Source organism: Zonotrichia albicollis, chromosome 9 (genome assembly GCF_047830755.1).
Source record: "Zonotrichia albicollis isolate bZonAlb1 chromosome 9, bZonAlb1.hap1, whole genome shotgun sequence".
In the NCBI taxonomy this organism is placed as follows: Eukaryota; Metazoa; Chordata; class Aves; order Passeriformes; family Passerellidae; genus Zonotrichia; species Zonotrichia albicollis.
The window spans coordinates 29,354,933-29,375,646 of NC_133827.1; the positions used below are offsets into that span (position 1 = coordinate 29,354,933).

General features: G+C 39.4%; 1 long non-coding RNA gene across 1 annotated transcript in view; it reads left to right on the plus strand.

Annotated features, from left to right (window-relative positions):
* Positions 1-20,469, plus strand: part of LOC102070302 (uncharacterized) — a 50,851-nt gene extending 30,382 nt beyond the window's left edge. Inside the window, exon 3 of the long non-coding RNA XR_012581636.1 lies at positions 19,103-20,469. This is a non-coding gene — a long non-coding RNA (uncharacterized LOC102070302). The remainder of the gene's footprint in view (positions 1-19,102) is intronic.
* The last annotated feature ends 245 nt before the right edge of the window (positions 20,470-20,714 follow it).

Consider the following 20,714-nt stretch of genomic DNA (forward strand, 5'->3'; position numbering starts at 1 on the left):
CTAGGGTGCATTTTAAAATCTAAAGAATAGAAATAAAACTTTGCACTAAAAAATTCTCCAGTAGTGTTCAGTAGACTTATTGTCCTCTAAAATTGTAAATACACTTCTGTTTTCAGAGAGAGCAGCCCTGTTATGATGATGTAATTTGTGTGAATTTTGCCAGAGGAGAACTTTGAACAAATATGTTGTGGATTAGTCCAGCGACTTTTTCAATGTGTAAGATTATCCATGGAAGTTTTTTCTGGGAAAGGGCAGGACTTCAGAGAGACATTCTTCCCTTCCAAAATACTAGAGATGTTATATAAACATTACACTGACAAGAGGGTTTATTCTTACTCTTGTGCTATTATACCACAACTCTTCAGTCAGCTCTGACTCAAAGCAGTGGTTACACTGAACTTGGTGGGATGTTGATGTTAATGAATTAAAAGCATATTTGGTGCATACTAGAGCTCTGAATTTCTGTGATATCTTGACTTCAAATTCACTGCATGACACTATGAAGAAATATAAATCTGGTTAGCCAAATGTAATTTTCTAACCTCAGAAATTACAGCAATCAAAATTTGCATATTTGTGTAAGACCAAAAATATCTGTATCTTCCTACTAATAGGAGCACAAAACTCCTGTATATCCCTTGGTTTTCCACCAGCTTCTCCACAGAACTCAGCAAGAGCCTTCATATCTATTTGTAAATGCATGCACTGCTACAGCAACAATCTGCTTAGAAAAAGACAGGGTTATAGATTTCCATCCCACTTTGTTACCACTTACACTGACTCATTTCATAATGGATATGCCCTACAACTAATGGGTGGCTCGTTGCTTGAGTTACCTGATGCTGAGGGGCTTTGTGAGTGGTGCAGCTCTAACGAAGAACATGTTTCTTGGTGTTATCTGAGAGAGCATCACCTTAGTCACATCTTTTTCTAAGTATAATTTCACATGGTTTAATTGTTAGGTATCTCTTAATGACTGGAATGATGCCAGTATTAAGAACCTGTGCTTGCAGGTTATTCTAGAGTGTCAGATGTGCAGCATAGCCTGTAGTCTACCTAAACCTCTATGTTGAAACAATTCTGATGATATTTGAGGTGATAATTGAAATTACACCAGTGTCTCAGAAGCCTCTCTTAGAACACCAAAATAGGTTGGATAATGTTAAAAAGAAGAAAAAGAAGTATGGATAAACTGACTCTTACACTTTGCAGGACACAGGATTGAATTTAATATGATTCTTAAGTACTGTATGGATTGACTGGTTGCTCAACAATTGCACAGCTTCTGACCCCAGGGCTTCCTGAGCCATAACAAGAGATGGCCACACTTCAAATGACAATAAAAATGCTAACAATAATCAGGACAATAATAAATTACTGGTACTCAGCACAGAGATAATTTATTGAAATTTTAAGTCTTCTCTTATTTTATAGCTGAGAAAAAGCAAAGGTTAATTTATAGCCCATTTGTATTTTCCATTTTCAAGCCAATACTAAACCAATTGAACAACTTCACTATGGCTCAAGGGAAATTTGGTCACTGCTTTATTGAAAACAGAATTGGTGACCTAGAACCTGTTCCTCTCTGGCAAGACTCTGACTGCATCCATTCTAAATCAGAGGCGTGGATACTGGTGTAAAACTGCAGCAACACCCCGGTGGAGCAGGTCTTTAATCCACCACATCCATGCAAATTGTGCAGACCTCAGAGAACTGAATATTCAGACTTTGTATTTATGCTCAGAGAGGGGAAAACACGCCCCATAGTTCATTCGCATAATAAATGTGATGGGAAAATAATTCTGTGGGGACAAACATTGTTTGGTTTGTCATGAGACATACTTGACAGTTACTGCTTTGTCCCTTTTGTGCCATTGCAATGCAGTGGTATGATTGTGCCATAAATCTGAAAGACTGTTTTGCAAAGTTCGTATCTGTGCTTGCTACCTTTAATATTAATAGGAGAATATCTTTAAAGTGAGTAAATTGAGAAAGTGGCTGAAACTATAGTTTATAAAAGAAGATTAGTGGGTTTAATATGCACTGGAGAGTAAAAGAAAAATCTTATTACTGTATGGAGAAATTACCTCATAAAGAAGCTAATACAGCAGGCTAGGGAGTAATTTTTAACAAGGTTTTTATGATGCACAAGTGTAGGCAAGTTAATGAACTTATCTTTCTAGTTATTTTCAGATTGTAACAATGCATTTCTTTTCAGTTCCTGTGCTTTAAAAAGTAAAACACATTTAATCACTTACAATAAAACTAACTCATTAGTTTGATAAATCAAGTAAGATCCTATACTGCTCCTGTTGTGGCACTGCTGCTAAGAAACTAGATCAGGTGAAAACATTAAGTATGGAACAGAGCAAACAACCAGGTTTATTCGTTATTGGAATTAAAAGGTGTCACACTGACTGGGAATGTTCATTTTTGGAAAGACCTGCTCCGGTCTCAGTAGCAGAACTTAGGAAATAAAAACTAAAATAGGGACCAAGGCCAAGATTTTGCTTAAACAATTCCACTCTGCAAAATAGCCATGTGGTCTTTGACATTCATAAAACAGACATCTGAAGAATGTCACATCCAACAGCAAAGAAACCACAGGGGGGAGTTGGTAAATACAGAATGTCCATCTGTCAGCACCCCAGCATGGCATGCGTAGGTATTGTTTAGGAGGAGCATGTCCACATTTTTCTGCCCAAATGCAGAACACAGACTGCTGAGTAAAACAGTTCAATCTTTATATTGATTAAAGAGATGTGCTTTCCTACCATACAGCAATCACTGTACTTGAAATTAATTCAGCAGAAATCTGAAAGAAAGACTGAAGACTGTCAGGCACTCACTGCAGGTTTTAATACAGATGTCCTAGAACAGAAATACTGCGGACACACCACAACAATTTGACACTACAGCACAACATTTCATCGAGAGTTTATCAGAACCTCATCTAGACCACAGCCATGTAAGCCACAGTCTTGTTGAATGTTAGTATTATTCACAGCCTCCTTTGTGTCATGGCATGGGACAACCTTACCAGAAGCACACTGAAAGGGAGAGAGGAGTGCACTGGGAAGATGTTATTGCTGATCAACTCACTGACTGGGAAGGAAGAATTTCCCCTCCACTGATGAGAACATTCTCTCCCATGGATGTGGAAGAACTGTCTGCAAAGAGCAGCAGCAGGGAGATTTCTACTATTACAATAGCATCTGAATGATGAGAAAGTTGCATAGTGCTCAAGGCATTCGAGTGTCCCCACACCCTTGTTAAAGGCCACAGTCAGCAATCTTAACTGCACTGAAACAATTAATCTAAAAAAGCTTATGGTTGGTGGAAAACTGGAGCTGTAATTAGCACAGTGTATTCACCTTGGGGTGAAGAAGTATTAGTTTTCCCAAGTCCCATTTTATGGTTTGTATGCTGCCGATGAGCCAGTAAATGCAGCTGAAATTACTAATTTACTATCTCCAGTTCACTGGTGGGGATTCTTTGTTCAAAGTAAATAACCCGAAATAGTTCTTCTGAGTTAGGTGCATCTACCTAGTGTAACAAGCACTGATCTGAATCTGGCTAGAGATTTATAGAGAGGTCTATTCATCCATCTGTCTATAAAACCTTTGAAGAGCCTTTTGAAAGAATGTCTGACAGTTATTTTCCTGCTTCTCTGCTTTACGGTAGACTTTGCTTCTCTCTTTTAGGGGTGCAGGATAAAACAAACTTTACTGAGTTTTCCTTCAAATCATATCTTTCTACAAGTAATTTAGGTTTCGAGAGAAAAAAGTTCCCTCTTCCTTTACTTTTTCCTCAAGAAAATTTTCTATGAGAAAATATTGTGAACTGCTAAAATTTGGTGCCTAAAAATATTTGCACCAAATATTGTGGGGTGGGGAATAAGATTTCCATCTTTCTGATTCCAAAACTCACATTCCTCTGCCCCTATCCAGTCTTAAACATTTTAAATCTACATATTTAATCTTCAGAGCTGGTGATGGGTGTCTAATATAGATTACCCTGAGCTTAAATTAAAAGTCAGATTGCTCCTGAGTTCTGCCAAATTTAAGGCACCTCAGTCATGGAGGTTGGTGTGACCTTGACTGGTGTTTGGAGCTGACCTTTCCATGTGGTTGATACCACAGTTACTGGATGCATCTAAAGTGTAGGTTTATATCAAAATGATGTGATACAGTTCAATCACTTCTTGAGAAAAAAAAATTAAAGCAGAATTGACTGGAAACTGAAATAATAGATGCATTATTTATTATATTTATTTATATATGTATTTAATTTGCTCTCTATAAATGAAGATTATTTGTGTTGCAAAATGGAAATATCTGCAGTGCAAAGGTAGCAGATGTTGATCATTTTGATTACAGAAACACTCTCAGTCAGGTGATGAATGACATGTTTGCAAAGCTGAAACTTTACTGGAAGATTTTAGCTGTTTTCTATACTCATTTGGAAACCGATAAAATTACAACACTGAAGTGATAAGATAGAAAATTTAGATAGAAAAAGTGTGTGAAGAGAATGGGCCAATGTTATGCAAATGTAATTGCAGTGCAGACCAAGAAGTTTCTCTAGATTTAAGTCACTCCTTCCTCTTTAAATCAGAACTACTTTTGGGGAAGGTGCAATAGTTCTAGGACAGCGTTACCCAGGAAAGAATGTTTTGGAAGACAAAAACCTTGCTGTGCCATTTCCTCCCACACTATTAAAGCAATGTATCCTTCTTTAGATTGTACAAATTAATGATTGAACACACAACTGTGAAAAATCCTTTAACAGCCCAGTACCAAAACCAGCCATCCCCTCCAACAAAGAAAATCTGCATAATAGGATCAAGTAGAAATGGTGAAATATCGCAGGAACATGCTCTTACTTTCAAATTTGATGGACTGAACTTGGACAGAAATATTGAAAACCAAAATTTTTTTTAGTTTAGCTCAATACTTTTGCTGCAGAAAACAGTGGTGTGCAAATAACTTCCCAATAAAATGAGCATATCATCCAGAAAAACAAGCATAACAGCTTTGCCTTGCTTTTTTGAACATGAAGAAACCCCCCCAAAAACAAGAACAATAAGAGAGGTGGGCAAAGCCTCTTGCGGTCATCATTTTGATCTGCACTTTGGCTGTCCATGCTCAGAAGCAGATACTGTTTTTTCAGGCACAAAATTTCAATTATCATGGGAAAAATAACAAACATTTTCCACCAAAGTTTGTTCATGTTTTGAGAAGTGATTTCATCTGTTGGGCTTGCCTCATTTTTGCATATGTTTTGCATGAATAGCTCAGCTTCACTGGCTGAAACCTTCTCAGGAAATGAAATTCAAAGAGCTGTGTTAAAAGCTGTCATCAAAAATGTCAGGTCTCAGTTTGCAGCAGGGGTGTATTTACTTGCCTGTGTTCCCAGTGCACATGCTGGGGCTGGGGGAGTGGTTTGTGCATAAATGGGGGGTACAAGGGTTTACCTGGCACAAGGAGAGGATGGTGCCAGGCAGCTTCATTTACCACTCAGCTCTGAATAGTGCTGAGGGAAACATTGGTGACTGAGACACAGCAAAGAACACCATGAAATGCTGGGATTTAATACATTATGTACCCCCTCTAAACTTGTACTCATTCCCACCTTGGGGATCCAATCTTTCTTGATATTGGAGGGGGTTACTAACAAGACTCTTCCAGGGAACAGTTGGGGGCACCACTTGCACTTACCAATTAGCCATCTGTCACTCTGACTGATCACTTTGCAATAATGATATAGTAGTGATCAATTTAGTGATATTTCTGGTAGGGGAACTTGCTTGGGCTTTACATTGTAAGCCAAAGAGAAAACCAGCAGCACATCTTGGGAGAATGCCATGGAAATTTTGTTTTGTATTGCACAATGTCCTGCTGGAGTGCATTGTGTAGCAGGAAGAGCTGAGCTCACAGTCAGATGGCAAGCTCTAGATCTAATGTTATCAGGAATATGACTGCCAGAGGAAAGAATTTGTTGTGTCAACACAGTGCCCAGAATGAGGCTGCCAGAAACCAAGTGTGTAGCAAGGATAAGAAAACTTTTAACATTGAATGCTATAAAAGAATGGACATAAGGCCAGGGAATAAAAGTAGGTACCCAGAAGAGCAGCACAGAGCAAACTTGAACTCAACCATTGTTAATGTTCATGTAAGAGAACCTTTGGTATAGAATAAATCTAACACGAGAGTCAGAGAGAGAAAAGTGCGAATTGTGGAAAGTCAGAAATGAAATGGTAACAGACAGGTCTGAAATATCACTTCAGGGAAAGCAAAGGGAGACCTGCAAGGACAGGCAGCCAAGAAAAAATAAAACCCTTTCATGGAAACTGTGCATCCATAGTAATGCAATATAAGGCAAGAACCATATTGTTGGGAGCAGGAGTGAGCGTGGCACGGCCCAGCACACCCTCTCCCTCGGAGTCTGAAGCCTCCCAGGGTGGTGGAGCTTTAGCCAGCAGGCCCTGACAGATGCTGCGGGGGGATGGGGGAGCCTTTAGTGAAATCTGATTCTTTATCTTGTTCTCCAGCTTTTCCTGATAAAACCAGTTCGGATGCAAGGGACAGCTGAGTGCTCTTGCCCCTGCCAGTAGGACCATGGCCAGGGCTCATCTCACTGCGGGGCGACCATCTGCTGCCACTTAACAGCACAGGAAACCACCACTGAACAAAAGCATCCACTCGTAGAGCATCCCACCTCCTGCAACAAAATGGAGGCATAAAGGCAATGCTACTTCATCACATACAATTTACAGTGAAGAGAGCCTATCTGGGGGCTTTTCCCCTAGATGTCACTAACAGGTACAAGGACATTATTATGAGGCTTGATACAGCCCAGGCAGACGAAGGGCAGCAAACAGCAACCACAGCGGTGGAAGGATGGAGGGAGGGAGGGAGTGTGGCCTCCCCCATCTGCAGAGAAAGCCCTCTGCTGTCACTGATGTTGAAAGACGCTAAGCCTGGTGTAGGAGCAGACAGGGCGATGCCTTTCAACAGCATCACTCCTCAACAGTGCAGAATTTCCTGGTGATCCTCGCCATGGTATTTTGGTGTTTCTGTCAGTCCATGTACATGTTCACATGCCATATTGGGCTGATGCCTGAACAGAGGATAGTGAACACATACTGCGAACGTCACTCACCCAGAGATTTGCCTGATTATAAACCTACCCTCCATGAATTTGCTTTCTGCATATTTTCTTACTTTTCTTTTTACAAGGAAATTTAAAATCTTTATTTTGCATCAATGCCGTGTGAAAATGCTCTTTTCTTTTCAGAGAAGATTTGAAGTGAACAAAAAGATCTGACATTGGTTTATTAAAACCTCCCCACTTTAGCATAAGTTTTCTTTTTAAAGGAAATGGTAAAAGTTTTAATCAGGTCAAAACTGATCTAGGATGTATGCCAGCAAAGAAACACAAAGATATGAAGTTGCCAGCAATACAAACATACCCATTTATTGCATTTTGACTAGACAATCAATCAGAGAGAAAAACAATGGCTTTATTATGGAAAAATATTAAAGCATATAGAACTTCTAAAGAAGGGGGTAAAAGAATGCAGATGCACATCCCAAATGCAGAGGAACACTCGGTCACTCTTCCTACCTATAGTGATGGCTGACATCATGTTCATCAAGAAAAACAGATCCTTCTCACAGAACCTGAAACTTCTGGGAAGCAGACTGGCCTGCCAGGGGTGCAGTCAGTGTCTTGTGTAGGCCTTTCTAGAAAAGAGTCCTGAGAGTCAAAACTTAACCAGATGATCAGGGCAAGGAGAAGCTTTTCAGAAGCATCTTTTGTGCGTTCTGGACTGCATTTAGGTCAGCTTTGGATTCATGGCTTCTAGCATAATATTCTGTCTGACCTCTAAGATGATGCCAAGACATGATGTGCCCCCAAATGTACACCCAGGTGTTCCTCTGGGTGTATAGAAGAGCTCTTTTGGACAGGGACCTGAAAGGATTGTGCAGAAAAGAGGACACTTAAAGTGACTGGCTTACTTTTGACTTTCCTGCAGAAAGGGGAGAATAGTAAGCCAATGTCTTTGATTATCAGGTCTTTATTGTCCGTGAAGCCATTGAGTGACTTCTGCCTTTTGATTGTGACTTAATTTTATCAAACAGTAAGGGCAGAAGCACCCCATTCAAAAGAAGCAAAAATGTTCTGGGATAGCAATGCTGACAGTAAAACCTCAGGAGCATTAAAGATCTCAACCTGGAGTTTATATTTAGATTTTAACATTATATTTAGCTGCTAGTTTTCAACTGCTGCTGAAGACTCTCCTCCCCACCCCATTCACCCCTTTGCAAAAGGATATGAGTTTGAAGTACAAGCTTTGCATTTGTCATTCAGACTAGGGTGGGAACTCCACCTGCTCACAGCCTTGCTCTCTTAAAAGCTACTAATCCTCATAAAACCAACCTTTCTGCTTCCTCCCCCTGCCCCCCCATCTCTAATTTCCTGCATTCCTCACACTCTATTCTCTCTTTGTGTAGAAACTCATCTTGTTCTCTTTTGAACATACTGATTCATAAACATATGTTCTAAGTTACCTCTCTTGTCTTTGGTAATGTATTCCACATGTTTACATGCCATTTTATGAAATAGTTTTCTTTAACCTTTTTATTTGCCTCAATTTCCTAATGTTCAAAATATATTCTTTTCTTTCATGTTTTTTCTTCATAAATATATTGTACAGCTAAACAATGATGATTTTAATCAAAACCAAATCCACGGAAGGCCTAATCCTTCTTTGACACATGAGGCTAAATTCTGTCCTTAGTTACTTTTGTGCAACACCGGAGAAGGAAAAGCTCTTCACTTTCACAGGATTTTGATGTTGGCAAATCACCTTTATGACTAAATCTTGACTTATAAAGTATCCAGGGGAAGCTGAGAGGTATACCAAAAGCAATTTAGAAATTTATTGCTAAAATGGTAAATTTAAAAATTATGTTCTGGTATAGTCGACTGGGTGTTGTGTCTGTGTGTGCAAGTGTGCGTGTGGGTGTGAGCATGTGTTGTTAAATCTAAAGATAACCATGCAAGTTGAATATCCCAAACACCAAGTACCCTGCAGCTGAATTCTTGTCTTTTTTCATTAGTAAGTTATTCAACTTTAATAATAAATGCACTTGGAATTGCAATAGGCAGAAAAATGTACAATATAGAATTTCATAAAAGCTTCATTAAAAAATAAATAAAAAGCAGCAGCAGATAACCCAAATGAAATAGATGCAGTTTTTTAAAATCCCTGCACAGATATGCTGCAGAGGGAGGGACATGCAAAGGGAAAACAGAAAAAGGCCACTCTGCAGCCCAAGCACTAACAGGAGATGGTAGAATTCTGTAAATGTCACTGAAGGTGGCTTCTGGTGTTTTGTATTTTCCGGCAAAACAGGAGTTAAATTGATCTTGCAAAGAGAGACTATCCATAACTCCAAGGGGTAAACATCTTTGACTTAGAAGATTCAAGGACCACCAGAAGATTAAATAAGATTATTAAGGTTCAGTTTTGCTTAGCTTTGTTGCAGGTGGTGGTCCAGTGCCTTTATAGTCTACTGTCTGCATACTCAAGTAACAGGAACATTAATACTCTAAACTGTTCCTATTGTCAAAAGCAACACTCAAACAGATAAATTGCACAGCAGTAATTGTGTATGAAATGTCAATTGAAGTAACTTACATTAATTCCTGCTAAGGGACACATAGGTTGCAACCTATGGTTCCATTTATCCAAATCCTATGTGAAAACAGTCTGAAATTCAATTAAATTAATTTTCGATAAGAGAATAAAGTTATTAGATGCATAAAATCTGCCAATGTGCAGTGATTGCCTTACCAATGAAATAAAATGCACAGAAAGGATAAACTTGTGGTAAACCAGTTCATGACATGTACTGAACATGTTGTGGAACCCTCACAAATGAATATGTGACAAAGGAATAAACATGAAAGAAATACACTGATTGTACACTAAGGCTGTGCATTTCAGAGAGATTCACCGTATTATCTTCCTTATTCATGTGGATAACAGGCTTACTTATGTCTTCAAAAAATAATTCTTTCTATCATGCTGCAACAATTCTAAGCATAGTGATAAATAGGAAGTATGAAAATGCTAATTTATAAGAGCTAGTGGAATTTTAAAGGATCAGGACTGAGCCAAATTTTTAGATGAGATTTCTTGACATGGAAAAACCTCACTGAAAAAAAAATGAACACAACAATATGTGCATTGCATATTTATAGTGCAATAATTTGACTCTAAGATTTACGTAAATCCATTTCAGAGGTTTTATTCCTGTTGTACAGCTCACATGGTTTTGGCATCATTTGCTACTTATGAGCAACAATATCAAGCAGATTTATATTGTACAGGTTTTTTTTTTAACTTTAATGTAACTTAAATTTAAAACTGAAAGCAGAAACTTCAGCTGGAAAAACCTGTGCTTCGTCAGTCAAGTGCAATGTATTAAGAAAATAGTACGCTATATTTTTATTTTTAAGAGGGACAATGTTTTTCTTAAAATTAAATGAAAAGTATCAACTGAATAATAATTTCTGGGTAGCACAAAAGAAGACTATGCAAAAATTGTCTGCAGAAATATCTGTATAGCCACTTCCCCCTTCTGGCACTCTCCAGATCATACCTCTAATGCCTCACTCTTCCATGACGGACATGAAATCCGTGGGACAACACAAGACTTAAGTGCTAGATCTTCTGGTTGTGACTGCAAGAAATGGTGAGGAAATCTTGTCTGCTCTCTACATCTCTTCAAAGTTTGCATAAAGAGAAGCAAATAATTTCTTGCACTTTTGGCATCCTCACAATCTTATGAATATCTGGAGTATAAATGACCTTAAATGCCCAGCCTGAGCATAGGAATGAATTTACAGGGGTGCCCAGCAGCTGCATCACTGCCTGGCCATGAAGGACCACAAGGCCAGAGGGGCAGGAGGCTCTGGGAAATGAGGAGAATCACCAACACTGGGAGGTGCCTGAGGCTGTGAGGCATTTTCACCTGGATGGCAGGGCAAGGCCAAGGGAAGGTGAGGGTCACTGCAGAGCTTGCCCTGTCCATAACACTTGGAGTCAGGAGAATCAGCCATAAGAAACAGGACTTGCAGATGGTGCCAGGGGTTCCAGAGTTTTTGAACACCCACTGGTGTCCAGTGGGCACAGGAAGGACCACTGTTTTGACTTCCCCTGCTCAGGAAGCTGTAGAGAGCCATGAGGTCACCTCTCAGCCTCCCCCAAACTAGACCAACTCTGTGGACTCAGCAGCCCCCTACAGGACCTGCCTTCAAGCCCCTTCACCAGTTTTGGTTCCTTTTTCTAGGCCTTGATCTCCTCCGGATATTGTGGGACCCAATTTACAGGATTGTGTTCCTGTACTCTGTTCCTTTCCAGTATGGGAATTAGTAGCAATTATTACAGCTACAGCATATTATTTCAGGGTGTGCTAATCTGCATGCATTTGTCTTCTGGGGTCCTTTGCAAAGAGGAAAAATGGCCTTAAAATACACTATTTGTACAAACTACCACTTTGTTTGTAAGCATAACTCAAAACATACTTTGGCTTATAAACTCTTCTGAAATCCTTGCTCCTTAAAATTTCTCCCACTCTAGGCCTGAGAGAATTCTGAAGTTCTGAAAAATCATCAAAACCTGAAATTATCCTTATTCATATTCTTATTGCGTGCATTTTACAGCCTAGTCACACGCACATAATAAACAATTTTTATTCTTGCCTGTGTTGATGAAAAAAAATATGCCAAATAATCTTTGTTTTAGTATTTCTGATTACTCCCTTAAATCACAAAGCCATCATTCATTTCCTTCTGGCTAGCATTGGTTGCTGAAAAGAGGCACAAAAATGGAGAAAAGTGTGGTAACCCAGAGCTGCTCTGTGAAGGATTGGCAAGGCTGTATGGAGAGGCTTGCAAAGCATCTGCTCTCTCACTATGCTTGGCTTCAGTTAATATTCCCACTATTAATCCTTTAGCTTTATGAGAATAAAAAATAAATATCACTCTAAATAGAAAACAAACAAATAAGCTAAGGCTCCTGGGTTTCTTCCTCCTGTCTAATCAGATCAGAAAATCTGGCTTGATTTTTTTATTCTAACAGCCTGTTCTGTTCCCTCAGACCTAGTAAATCTGTCAGCAGTAGGCTTAGGTAAGAACCTGCTCCATCTCTTCGATGGAAGTGAGAAGCTTTTTAAATGTGAAAGCTGCAGGCTCTCCTCCTGAAGAGAGCAGAAATTCTTCATGATGCTGACCTGCAAAAAAGGGAAAGGAAAGTAATCAGGCTGAAGAACAGGAAAATGGTGACTCTTTTGAGGTGACATTGTTTTTAATTTTGAGCTTGATATAGTTGCAGAAAGGCAAATCCTGGCTAATGCCAGTGCTGTGTTACTGCGATAACTTTATTACTCAAGCTTCTCACCATATGACTTTGCTATGACTGGATAAAATCTGCCCAGTTCTGAGCTCAAGGCCTGCTAAAGCTGCTGTTTCAGTGCAGAGGCAGAGCTGACCCAGGCTACAGCAATGCTTGACTGAACTCACCCAAAAAAGTGATGACTTTGAGGGTTCCAAAGGAGTCCGGGAGTCACTGTCTAGGCAGAATGATTCAAAGTAAATAGCATGCCAAAAGGAATGCTATTTTAGCAGAAATCACCATTGCTGTCTGTGAAGTGAGGCTTCCCTAGCAATAAAATGAGCTAGAAGGGCTTATTTATATTTATTCATATTTGATAGTTCAGGAACAGCATTGACTAGTATTTAAGTTGGTTTGAATTGGTGCTAGTCCCACAGATTCTCATACATTGACATTCTCATACTGATATTCCCCATGACCTGAATGAAAGATGATATAAAAATTCAGTCTCATGCAGATGCAGAAATATTTGGCTTTTGAATCGAGATCCCTTTCTTAACACAGAAACTGGATGCAATTTGGAAACAAGTGTAGCACATGAGAGACTCAGGATTGCTAAATTATTCTCCTGTTTCTCCCATCCTCTCCCGTCCTGTGACTCAGCTCCTGAGCACTGACTTTCATCTTAGAGCTGAAACCCATACTAAGCTCTGTTCAGTCTGGCTGAGCAATCTGTCAGGCAAGATGAGGGGGACCTGCCTCTGTGTCAGACTGGCACAGAAATACTTGTGCCCATCACCACTGCTGCCCTTCTCCACTGAGGGGCTTCTACAAACCCCTGGCTGGTCAAAACCCACAGCCTTCCCTTGCTGGGGTGGACACAAGGATGGGCTCCCTCTGCTCAGCATCTGCTTCAGTTCTTATGTCTGTGGGTTACTGTGGAGCCTGGGGAGACTGTCTCTGGTCCTGCTAAATTCAGCAAACAGGAGACTCTCCTGCAAAACTTGCTTGTTAGCTGTCAGATTTGGCTGCAGGTAGACAATGAGATCCAGTGGAGCACCATGTCAGGGTCATCAGGACAGGGACTGTACAGGTAGCACAAATTAATGGTGATAGTTGTTTTCTCACTGCTGACCCTGACACATACAAATATTTGGCAACAGCTATGGATTACTTCTCAAAATGCACTAAAGATAAACCTCTACAGGATAAACTACCCCAAAGTGTTGAGGTCTTTGATTGAATTCATCAGACATTCATGTGTATCTGCACAAATCAATGGCCAAGGCAGGGAATTTGTCAATCAGGTAAGTGAGGAAATACATTAACAAGTGACAGACAACAATTTGCCAGGACACATAACCCTGGAGCCAGCAAGCTTGTGAAATGGCAGAATTGAACTGTGAAAGACAAATCACTGAAGGTGGAGAGAGTGTCTTCATTATGTCTTGCTCTCACCAGCAACTGCAGAACAAAGTCCAGAGAATTTTTTTTCTCTCATTCTCTGCTGCATTAAAAATGTGAACAACCTGTTAATAGACATTACAAATTCTGTTACTGTCTCACTCTAATAGCGAGATAACAATCGTGTGCCATTTACATATTTTGCATTTTATTGCTCTTGCATAATTCATCATAAGTAACATAACATTCTTGTCAGGAGAAGTTCTGCAAAATTTTAGAAAATGGAAGGAGAGCTGTATTGCAATCAGAAATAGCAATTAGTATTGAAGTGTTTAGGTAAAATAAAAGGAAATTAAGTAAGTAAGAAGCATGAATGGAAGAGAAAAAAATGAGCTGATTACAGTTAGACACAAAATGAAAGTGCGGACTAGAAAGTGACACCTTGCAAAAAATGGGAATGCTTGGCTCATTGTAGGCAAGATGAGTTTAATGATGACTAAAATGGATACACTGCAAAACAGTAATTGTTATGGAAGAACACATGTTTCAGGGAACAATAGCAGTGCTCAATCAGTTAGTAAAGTCTATAGAAAACTGGAGCTATGACTGAGCAGACTGTAAGTTTTTGAAAAAAAATGGTTATTTTTGAGAGCTCTAAAATTGTTCCATCTCACATTAGTATAGCTGCAAACAATAGTCTGCAGTAGGATAAAAGAGTAGGATTTTATCAAATTTTCTACATTACAATCACTTTCATTTGTATTGTTAATTTTGGTATGAAAACACCCAGACAATGACATTCAAATGTTCTTCTTCGGATCAAAATTTGATCTCATTTCACATCTGGGCAAACTAAACTAAAAACACACATACATATAAAATATTTTATTATATAGTAACTAGGACTGTTAGACAGGGAGCAGAATGTAGTTAGCTGATTTCAATTCTCTTCTGCTTTAAACATGAGCCAGATTTGAGGAGATTACAGTCCTGGTAAGGGAGCCCTGAATGTCCCATAAGCAAAATACAAGTTTGGACTGAATGTGATCTACCTCTGTAGAGTCCAAAGGGGTTTATGGTGGTAGCTGAAACAAGTTAAGTCTCAGTAATTTTGGCTCTGAAGAGGATGACATTGATAACTTTGCCATTCCCTTTGATTTCATCTCCTATACAGCAGTAAACATCACACTGAACCATGGGGGGGACCTGGTCATGAGCAAATCACAAACAGACTGTCTGGACTGGCAGAAAATCAAGCACCAACATTTCATCAGTGGAGGAACTCTTCTCTCCAGAGATTTGTGAGTTGTGGGTCATGTCCTGTGGCATTTGTGGTCACAGATGTCCTCCTGGCAGCTCTGTGAGTGACATAGCATGTAGCAGTATTAAGAAACGATTGGTTATAGCTTTCTTCTAATGGCATTTAATGGCTAAATATTAAGAACTGCATACTGGCACATATGCATGAATCACTGTCTGGAAAGTCTATTTTGATTGGTAGAGGAAAATACAGAGATGTTGGATACCTCTGAATGATGATAACTGATGGTAAATCTGACATCTAAGAGCCATTCACAATACATTGATACATAACCCCATGTTTAGAGACACCCTTCCTCCTGCCCCCACCCCCAAAACAATCTGAATAATGAATCAAATGGTCTCAGGAGTAATTGGATCTTTTTCTGTGTAATTAGCAATTTTTCCCCTTGCATTATAATTTAAAGTACTGTGGATGAATTGAGCAACTCATGTAATGAGTCATTAGACTGAGGCTTTTAAGGAAGTTATTTCTGAAGGTCTGTGGAGGCTAAAATATGTCTAAATTAAAAGAATGACAGGCTGCAATCATGGCTGTAAAATAAAGGTGCTCAGTAAGCAGTCCTATTACAATCAGAAAGAAAAAGAAGCAGATCTCTGTCTTGTGCATGGAAGCAGAGGAAATGATGAATACCTTAGGTAACTCATTCTGTGCAAAATCAATCTTTCACTGTCAATTTTAAATGAACTAATTTGTTCACAAATCTGCTCAGTCAGTTTGGAAGCATACTCAGTTCATCCATATTAGCAAATCCTTTAATCTTGACTAGTCCACTGAGTAAGAAATCTAGAAATGTGTTAATATGACTGGACATATGTAGTAGGATAAGAATTGATTCTTTTAATTAGTGTCTATTCAAGTTATAGTTCCTTTTTTTACTGAACTATTGACCCACTGATATATAAAGAGATTACTGTTATGACTAAAATACCTTCCAAAGTTATATTTAACTCTTTCTTCATTGGTGAATGTGAGATAGAAAAATAATCTTTGAGTTATCCAAAAATAAACAATGTAATCTAATTTGAGGTTTCTTTCCAACATGCTCCCATTAATTCTGGAGATTCAAACTGATATATGAAATTTAAAAAGCGTAAGCCCCCTAGTTATTGCTAAAGGAATTTTATAATCCTTTCTTCCAATTTAGATAAAACTATTACATGCTATTTGTAATTCTTGTTTGATATCAAGACAGTCAGAATTTCACCCACCACAATTCAACTACTGTGCTTGGTGATAAATCCCTACTGAAATTCATTGATGACAAAAGTATTTTCTTAACAAAAGAAATTAAATTAAAAGGACAGAAAGAGATGGCTTCTGTTCCTCTCATTCCTACTCTGTCCACACAGAATAAACTCTGGCAACAGCTGAGTATAAACTCACTGTATTTTGCAAACACACAAGATTACGCTTGCTCTTGCTCACCCATGGAGATGGGACAAACACTAAAAACAATCCCAAATAACTGTACACTGATAATGGAAAACAGCATTGTAATGATCCCAGCATGGTCTTTGATACCAAAAAAAAAAAAAAAGAAATCTGGCATTTACTTGTTGCTCTTCACCTTACGCTGTAAAAGACCCTCTGCAGCAGGAAGGTCCTAGGTAGGGACCTATATTGAACAGTATGGATGTGAACCATCTTCATTAATCACATGAATAATTTGAGCTCTAGAATAATTCCCTAGCACCCTGCCAGGGTGCACCATCACTTTTAGCAGCTTTGAGATCTTTCCCCAGGACTAGACTTTTAAGATTTTCAGAGAGTTTTTTAAGTGGAAGTTGACTATGGAAACACAAAGTGAGTAGGTTTCTGGCTAATATGGAAAAATGTCATTTACTGAAGCCTTCTTACTTCAAACCAGCAAGGCAGATTCCTCAGTTTTGTTCTGAGCCTGGTTAATCTGAATCCTGCTGCCTTTGTCAGATCCATTTGTCCACTAAGGTCTTGAGTTGGGGTTTTGCACATACCTATCTCTTGCAACAGCACTTTTTGTTAGCTACAGTCTTTAATTAAGTAAATATAAATAAACAAAAAAGATGAAATTTTCATTCAAGCCTTCTATTGTTTCTCTCTTTCATCAAATTTTCACTTGAAGGGCATTCCCAAGCAATACATGACATGACAGGAAGAAGATAGCTGTTGTATTTTGAATTCAGCCTGTGTGGAGCTTTCTGAGCATCCATCTGCTTCATTTCAGGCTGTGTCTCCCAGTTTTCAATGTGATGGCTGTTTTGCTCACCTACTTTTTCAGCAGGCTGAGCTTCTGGGGCCTGGCTGGTGGGAACCAGCAGATTCCTGTCACTGAAGGCAGCAAATTAACAGTGGCTTTTCCCAGTCTGCTTTCCTACTGCATTAGGGCTGGCCTTTGCCATCTGAGCTGTTGATTTGTATGAGCTCAGACTTTCTTAACTGGGTCTGTAACCAGTCTGAGAGGGATTAGGACAACAGAACACCATAACCAGCCATCTCACGTGCTCTAGTTCTCTCATGTTAGTGTGACAGTGGGTGTTATGGTCTCCCTAGTTACTGTTTAAAATTTTGGCCGAAAGTGTCCCTATAAACATTCAGCATTCATTTACATCTTTATGGTTTGACATTTTTCCTCTTAATTTGCCTCAGCAGCACCCATTTTCTGGACTTTGGCTCACTAATTTGTCTCTGTCTCTTACAGTTATCCTTGCAGTGCTCCCCTGTGTCTTTCCACATCCAATTCTTAAGGTCTTTGAAAAAAGGGATTAGAAAAACATACACATCAACAAATGACCCTTGATCTAGTAGACTACCACAAACACATGCAAGGTGAAAATGTTTTCTTTGCCCTGTGCTCCTTGCCCAGCAATCCAATTTCAGCTGTGTTCCTAATGAGGGCCTGCCATGTGTGGGACGTGTGGCAGGAGCAGGGCAGGGTGTGCCCAGCACCCTCCTGGGGGTGGGCAGCTCCTCCTGAGAGTCCCACTGGGTCCAATGGGAGCTGGGGTTGAGTACTGCATTTCTGTTCCCTGCTGAAAGAGAAGTGGAAATTTCTTCATTTACTTTAATGATTATTGCGACTTCACAGAGAAGTAGCTGATTCTGCAAATAGGTCTATGAAATGATTAGCCTTTGCAAATGCCAGGATACTTAAAGATAACTATGTTGATGTCATATATCTCTATCTCCCTATATGTAATTCTGTGCATATGTTTATGTGTGTGCTATTTTGCATGATCTTGGTAGAGGACAGGAGAGTCCTGTCGAAACCAAGCTTGGTCTGGCTCATTTAAAATACTAATAATGATGGCCTTAAATGTGAAAATAATAATAATAATTAAAAAACTAATGATTATTTTAATGTCAAAATTAGTGCAGAACCTGGAAACACTTCTCCTGCTTCCAAGGCACATGTGCGATTGAAAAGAAGATGAATGGCACATCTCTATCAGCCAGTGCATTTTGATAATTGATCAAATTTCCATATTAATTAGAAAACATGCACCCAAAGTGGGTGGGATCACAAGATTCTATCAGCTCAGTTTTTCTTAATCCTCTTGCCTAAATGAAAAAGTGAAGTGCCTGGTCTTTTGCTAACTCTGAATTCAAGAGATTGCCTTGACCACTGCTTGCTTCAATTTATTTGGGAATATCTTTTGTGCTGTATGCTCTCTTATTGTCTGAAAATGCCTTTTAATTTCCTGAATACATATATGTATACAATGAATATTAATCAAGAGCTGATTAGTATCTCTTCTGCCATCATACAAAAACATTTTATCAGAGACAGATTGTATCTGCAATTGCATATATAAAGTCTACGCTGGAATGGTTCATGAGTTTGTCTGAGTAGGGACTGAAGTCCTTCACTAAAATTTTGGATTTTCTCATCTAGAAATAAATTTTGCTAACCAGGAACATGGAATAAAATAACTCTCAAAACACTCATGTATTTTTCCTCAGTAACATGGTTATTTACTTGCTTTCAGATATTCTAACCAGCAGAGCCATAGATATTTCTGGTGTTATATTTGGCTAAAATCTCACCACCAATCTCAGCTTCTGGCATGGAAGGAAAGAAATCCATTCCCAAGGGGCACAGAAAGGATGCAAACCTCAAGGCAAGACCCAACCCTTGCAGCCTTTGTGCGAGGTGAAGAAAATGAAGGAAGTGAATAAACTGCCCACCTGCTAAAACTGATGCTGCAAACTGCCCCCAGGAGAACTGCCAAGGAATCCAGCCTCATTTTGCCTGGGAATGCAAGATCTCCACTGTGGCTCCTCAAACTCTGTTCCCATCCTTGCCCTTCTGCCCAGGAAATACCATTTAATGCATGTGTCCAGTTACTGCAACAACTTTGAAGAAAGGAAGAGTAAGGTTTGCATTTTAGTTGCTTCATGATAAACTCCTAATTTTATTCTCTTACCTCAATATATTTTCTGTTTTGTATCCTCTGGTGGCTGTGGCTCTACCTTGCATGCAGGATGACAGATTGAGTGCTAATTCTACCACCTGTAGACCTTGTTTATTTCAAAATGTCACTTGTTTTTTATATCCAAAGTGCCAAGAGAGATGTTCTCCCAGGACACCAAAAATCAGTCATTATTACAACACAGCTATTAAGCCACCCATGTCTTAAACACATCAGTCAAAGACGTCTGTCCTGCAACCATACAGCAGAAAGGGCAGCACGTTATTAGAGAGAAAGAGAGAGAGAGATACCAGGGGAGCCAAAATCATTATCTGAATATATCACTGAGGCTGTCTAATGCTGTAGAACCCAGGAAGCTTCAGTCCTCTGTGATCATGCAATTGCTCCGCAGTAATTCCTTCTAGAATCTTCAATGGATCTGAATCTGGGCTCTGAACCTCGCACACTTGTAGCTGAGTCATTGCAAGAATTCTATTTTTCCAGAAGGTTAAGGAAGAAAAAACTCTTCCATAAGCCCAATTCCTTACCTCCCGGCTTTTTTCAAGTTCTAGAAAATGCACCTAGCCCCCATTAAGCACATCCTAACATTTAGTTCAGAGTCCAACGATGAACAGCATAGGAGCAAGAAAGGTAAGAAGAGAAAACTTTCCGAGGGCATCTGCTTGGCCCACGTTGGCTGTCTTGGCAAGACATGTCAGGATGCATTGGTAGTGCGCAGTGAGGCTGAAGATTCCCTACTGGCTGGAACTGAGTCATTTGCCAGGCTTTCCTTGTCAGGGAGAGTTAAACCAGTCACTGATCCTAATTCTAACACTGTTGTTGCAGCATTCCAATTTTTAATCGCTACATGACTTGTCAGGTTGAATATGAGCCACAAGAATAAAATTTAAAAACCTCCTAATAATGAGGGTGTCAAAGATGACTAGCACTTGGTGTTCCTTCCATTACCTTTCCATTAAAAGTGAAACGAAGATGTAAGTGCCCTCATTTCCAAATGCCCTCTATCTTTTCATTTCCCTCCCAACAGATCTTTTCCTGAAATCCACCAAGATAGTGTAAGTAGCACATTCCTGCACTCCTTATACAGTGTTGGGGGAGCTTACTTTGGGCTTAAGAGCATGATTTGAAAAGGGGCTCCCCTTCTTCCACAGTTGTGGGACAATAAGGT